The sequence below is a fragment of the Cebus imitator genome, unplaced genomic scaffold, assembly GCF_001604975.1.
Source record: "Cebus imitator isolate Cc_AM_T3 unplaced genomic scaffold, Cebus_imitator-1.0 Scaffold42, whole genome shotgun sequence".
Taxonomy (NCBI): Eukaryota; Metazoa; Chordata; class Mammalia; order Primates; family Cebidae; genus Cebus; species Cebus imitator.
Genome location: NW_016107357.1, coordinates 7,264,426 through 7,270,786, shown reverse-complemented (window position 1 = coordinate 7,270,786; position 6,361 = coordinate 7,264,426). Strand labels below are relative to the sequence as shown.

The window sequence follows — 6,361 nt, the reverse complement described above, 5'->3', positions numbered from 1 at the left end:
GAAGAAGAAGAAGAAGAAGAAGAAGAAGAAGGAAGAAGAAGAAGAGGAAGAAGAAGAAGAAGAAGAAGAAGAAGAAGAAGAAGAAGAAGAAGAAGAAGAAGAAGAAGAAGGAAGAAGAAGAAGAGGAAGAAGAAGAAGAAGAAGAAGGAGGAGGAGGAGGAGGAGGAGGAGGAGGAGGAGGAGGAGAAGAAGAAAACCTGCATGTGCAAATGTCTGTTTCACATAATGACTTATTGTCCTCTGGGTAGATAGCCAATAGTAGGATCTGGACCAAACAATAGTTCTCTAATACTTTTAGTTCTTTAAAAAAATCTCCATATTGTTTTCCATAGCGGTTGTACTTGTTTACACTCCCAACAGCAGTGTAAAAGTGTTCCCTTTTCACCACATCCATGCCAACATCTGTTAATTTTTTTTTTAATCATGGCAATTCTTGCAGGAGTAAAGTGGTGTTGCATTGTGGATTTGATTTGCATTTCCATGATAATTAGAGATGCTGAGCATTTTCTCACGTTGGCCATTTTTTTTTTTTGAGAATTGTTTATTCATGTCATTAACCACTTTTTGATGGGATTATTTGTTTTTGCTTTTGTTTTTTCTTGCTGATTTGTATTAGATTTAAGTTTTTATCCACCTTAAGATGATTTCTGTATAAGGTAAGAGATGAGGACCCAGTTTCATTCTTCTACATGTGGCTTACCAATTATCCCATCACCATTTGTTGAATAGGGTGTCCTTTGTCTCACTTTATGTTTTTGTTTGCTTTGTTGAAGATCAGTTGGCTTTAAGTATTTGCCTTTATTTCTGGGTTCTCTGTTCTGTTCCATTGGTCTACATGCCCATTTTTATACCAGTACCATGTTGTTTCAGTAACAATAGCTTTGTAGTATAGTTTGAAGTTGGGTAATGTGATCCCTCTAGATTTGTTTTTGGATTTTGTGAGGTTTGCTTGTTTGTTTGCTTGCTTGCTTACTTACTCTTGCTTTCTCTATGTGGGCTCTAGAAAAGGCAAATATTACCTTCAGAAAAAACAAAAAGTTTTACAAGAAAGAAATAGTAATCATAGTATACTACATGGCTCAGTGGTGAATAGCATTTACATAGGTCATAAGAATGCAAACACTGAATGTTAACTAACCACATTTGAAAGGGAAGTGTATAAAGAAAACTGAATCCCTCTCTTCCTTAGTGGGAAATATGTAGATTATTCCTACTACCAAAAAAGTCAAGAAAGAGCAAGACAAGCATATTATTTAGAGATATGGAGGTAAATTCCAAAAAAAATTATAAGTACTTCTGAAGGGCAGGAAATGGAGGGCAAAGTTGGGAATGGAAGGGGAATGCCCATCAAGCTTTTCACTTTTACTATTTGACTCTTTAAACTATGTACATATATGGCTTTGCTTTTTAAAGAAATTATTTTTAAAGTAAAAAGAAAGTTTATGGATATCCCCATGTATACTGACTGTCTCTTGGCTGAGAAAGAATATGATAAAAACCACACTTTAAAATATATTTGAACTTCCTTACTCAGAGTAGCATTTACATACGTTAGAAAAATAGTAGATTCATGTAGGTACAAAACACATAATTGATTTGTTCCTAAGCAGTGCTCAGAACATGTATGGATTTCCTCTCTCAACCTACCTAAGCCCCAGTTTCCCATAAATGTTTCCAAGAATGGATACAGTTGTTAATCTGCTCTTTGGATGCTGTAAGATACATATTTTTTAATAAAGTTCCCTTTTATATGTGCTAGCTTGAATAGGTATCTAATTGTTGCATCCAAACATGCCCTGGGGAAAACAATGAAGATATATATGCTACTCACAGTTGCCCAGTTGGTGCTAGAGACATGATTTGAAACTAGTACAAAGGCTATTCTACTTTGCTACATTTATAGATTTTCATAATCTTTCCTCAGTGACTTTTTTTTTCACAAAAGCACTTTTTATTTGAGGCAAAGAGAAGTCTTGCTGAAAGGATTACATTTCTAAGCAGTCAAAACTCAGCTGTTTGTGGCACTATTTTGACCCAGTAGATTTGCTTCTCTTTGATCAGAAAGACCAAAGAAAGGTATTCAGGTTGTACTTTCCTCCTTGGGGCAAAAAGAAGGGTAAAGCAAACCGGAAGAGACTTCTACTCTACTGACAGGGCTCTTCAGATCCAACAACAAGCTAGACACACCCTCACTGGGCACTCTATAGGTTGCTATCCCACTGCTGAGTGGCACAGCCCATACTACCTTTGCAAGAAAGAAAAATGAGGGAGGAAACACAGTATAGGTCACTTGGGGATGAGCAGGCATCAACAGCTTCAAAACTCTTCATGGAAGGGGTAATCCTTGTAGGAGGCACAGCTCACCAAGGCACAGACTCTCCAGTTTCTGTTGTAGCTAAGTAAGATGGTCATATCCTACCTGCTCAGTTCAAACTCGAAGACCTTAAAGTTCTCAGCAATGCATTCTGATGTCACAGACTTGGGGATCACCACCAAGTTCCTCTGCATGGGGAACCAGATCAGAACCTAGGCTGTAGTTTAATCGTGCTTGGCTGCGATTACCTTGATCCTGGGATCCTCCAGGAGGGAAGTTCCTCAGGCTTGGCCTAGGGCCTGCTGGGAGAGCTGAGGGGGCTGTAGGCGGTCACCATTATGCTGTTAGACTGGCAGTACTGGATTAACTTCTCCTGAGTGAGGTACGCGTAGCACTCAATCTGGTTAACCACTGACTTATACATTAAGTCAGGTTTGTTTAAGATCTTCTCAACATGGAGCTGGTTGAAGTTGAAGATGCCAATAGCTTTCACCAGCCCTTCATTCACCAGTTCTTCCATGGCCGCCTATATGTCAAGAATGTTAGTGTTACTGGGAACTACATTGCCCGACTCATCCAATGGGAAAAATTCCTTCCTAGGATTGAAGCTGGTCAACCAGTGAATAAGGTAGAGGTCCAGGTAGTCCAAGTTCAGGTCACTGAGAGTCTTCTGGCAGGCTCCTTTCACCAGGCCCTTCTCATGGTATATTCACCACAGCTTGCTGACAATGAAGAGCTCCTCACACTTCACCAACTGCTCCCTGAGCTTCTCCTGAATGGTCATTCTCATTCTGGTACACATGGGCACAGTTGATACAGCAGTACCTGACGTCAATGGCCACCTTCACAGCCTCAGTTACCTGGCCCAGAGGGGAATTCCAGGTGCCCAGCCCCAGGATGGGCATCTTGGCACCAGTGTTGAGCACAAGGTGGCTGACGTGGCTGCTGCGCTCTCCAGACCCCTGCCCAGAACCGTGCGCCTCAGTGATTCTTTAAGTAACTTAATAATGTTAAAATAGTTATCTCTTTAAGAATGCCTGATCTAATCAACAATGAAACACTTACTGTGACAGTGGAACCACTTAATAGATTTGAATTTGCAAGGCCAGTAGGCAGGATGTTGCTTGTTTTCTAGTAGGTACCTGACTTGAAGCAGTGGATCCTTTTATTATGGCCACAGGGCCCTACCTGGTTTTACCCAACTATGGATAGGTAGAGAGACTGAAATAGCATATAGTCTAGTCTTCATGCATTTTATATATAAACATACTATTAAAATGTTAAAAATAAACTATTTTCTAATTAGAACATACAAAAAATGGAGTCATATGTGTAATCTCAACACCTCGGGGGGCCGAGGTAAGAGGATCCTTAAGCCCAGGAGTTCAAGATCAGCCTGGGCAACACTGTGAGACCCTGTCTCTACAAATTTTTAATACTTTTTTTAAAGAAAGAACATATGAAAAAGGGAAATACCATTTACAAAATAAAAAATGTAAGGAATTACAAAGTATCTACATACAGGTGAATTACCTTCCTGGTTAATAAGACCTCGCATGCAGCTACCTCTGCTTTACCTTTTTATCACACATTTCCTACCTTTTTATCACACACTGGGAAAGGATAGGGAGACTGTTCCCTGCACAAAGGAAACATGGGAAAAAAGGCAAACAGCCCCCTAAGAATTAGCTTCTCATACTTGAGTTCTGATATGGGGTATTATATTTTCACATAAAAAGCCCTGCAGAATTACTGACTTTGGGTTAATTTGCTGACCTATTATTACCCAGTTCCACTTAATCTCATTCTAGTTTTCCTTATTCTGCCTTAGAAAAGGACTTTTCTTGGACTCTGTCTTATTGATAAGCTAAGTGTCAATAACTTCCAGCCTGATGAAGATCTCCCAGTAGCACACTGCCTCAATTCCAGCTCAGAATTCCACAGCAAAGGTAGGGGCTGATCTTGGCTTTTCCTCTATGTCCAGTCAGACCCATTTTCAGCCATCTCCAAAAAAAAGGTTGTACCTTGCAGCTTGTTTTTTAAGCCCCCATTGCCTACCTACTGTCTTCCTGAAGAAGTAGTAACTGAGACAAAAAGAAGACTGAGTGCAAATAATGAAAATAGAGAATAGAAAAATAATAGAGAAAATCAACAAAAGCAAAAGTTGGTTCTTTGAAAATATCAACAAAATTAAGAAATCTTGGATGAGATTGACTAAAAAATTCAAGAGAGAAGAGTCAAATTACTAAAATACGAAACGATGCTGAGGACATTACTACTGATATTACAGAAATAAAGAAGATTACGAGACAGTATTATGAACAATTGTATGTCAACACATTGAACACCTAGATGAAATGGACAATACTAGAAACACATAATCTACCAAAACTGACTTAAAAAGAAATGGTAAATCTTACTAGACCTATAACTAGTGAGTAGATTGAATCAATAATCAAAAATCCTCTAACAAAGAAAAGCCACAGTGAATTGTACCAAATATTTAAAAAGAATTAACACAAATTCTTCTCAAACTCTGCAAACAGTATCAAAGAAGGGACATTTCCTAACTCATTCTATGAGGTTACCATTATCCAGACACCAAAGCCAAAGACCCCATAAGAAATGTAAACTACAAATATCTCTTATGATTAGTGATACAGAAATCTTAACAAAATACTAGCAAACCAAATTCAGAAGCATATTAAAAGTATTATATACTTTGATGAAGTGGTATTTATTCCCAGAATGCAAGTAGGGTTCTGCATACAAAAATCAATCAATGTACTACAACACATTAGTGGAATGAAGGAGAAAAAAATACATGATCATCTCAGTTGATGCAGAAAAAGTATTTGACAAAACTCAACATCCTATCATGATAAAAATATTCAATAAAATAGGAATATAAGGGAACTTCCTCAATATGCTATCTCTCAAATATGAAAAAAACCACAGTTAACATCATTCTCAGAAATGAAAACCTGAAAGCTTTCCCTCCAAATCAAGGGAGACTAAAGACCACTTTTGTCACTTCTATTCAACATAGTATTAGAAGTTCTAGCCAGAACAATTAGACAAGAAAAAGAAATAAAAGGCATTCAAACTTGAAAAGAACAAGTAAAATCATTCCTGTAACCAGAGGACCTGATCTCATTTATAAAAAACCCTAAAGTTTATATACATATATACACAGAGAGAGAGAAAGAGAATGAATGAATTCAGCAAAGTTCTAGGATACAACATCAAACACAAAAATAAGTTGCAATTCTATACACATACAAAGCACAGTCCAAAAGGGAAATTAAGAGAACAATGTATTTACAAAGGTATAAGGAAGACACATTTAAAAAATAATAATAAACAGCTGGGTGCAGTGCCTCATGCCTGTAATCCCACCACTTTGAGAGGCCAAGGCAGGCAAATTGCTTGAGCCCAGGAGTTCAAGGCCAGCCTGGGTGACATGGCAAAACCTCGCCTCTATTTAAAAATATATTTTAAAAAATTAGTCAGGCGTGGTGGTGCACACCTGGGAGGCTGAGGTGGGAATATTACTTGATCCAGGAGGTCAAGGCTGCAGTAAGCTCTAATTGCACCACTGCACTCCAGTCTAGACAACAGAGTAAGACTCTGTCTCAACAACAACAACAACAACAAAACCAACTTAGAAATAAATTTAAACAAGGAAGCAAAAGACTTGTACACAGAAAACTACAAAACAGTGCTAGAAGATATAAATAAATGAAAAGGCATCCTTTGTTCGTAGATTGGCAGACTTAACATTAAGATGACAAGACTATCCAAAGTAATCTATAGCTCCAATACAATAGCTATTAAAATTCCAACAGCATTTTTTGGGGCAGAAATATTAAAAAACAAAACAAAACAAAAAACCTATTCTAAAATTCATCAAGGGATCAACCTCCAACAATCCTCTAATAGGATTGCTATAAAGGTTCCATTAGATCAGGGGTATAGTGAATTCCTTTTTTTTTTTTTTTTTTTTTTTTTATAGATAAGTAATATTTATTTATAATAAACCCTTTA

The 6,361-nt window shown here is 37.6% G+C and overlaps 1 protein-coding gene and 1 pseudogene across 2 annotated transcripts in view; both read right to left on the bottom strand.

Annotated features, from left to right (window-relative positions):
• The window catches only part of CNIH3 (cornichon family AMPA receptor auxiliary protein 3), a 287,496-nt gene that overhangs the window by 154,875 nt on the left and 126,260 nt on the right, over positions 1-6,361 (bottom strand). The gene's annotated exons all lie outside the window — the stretch shown is intronic.
• LOC108302601 lies at positions 2,317-2,920 on the bottom strand (annotated as a pseudogene).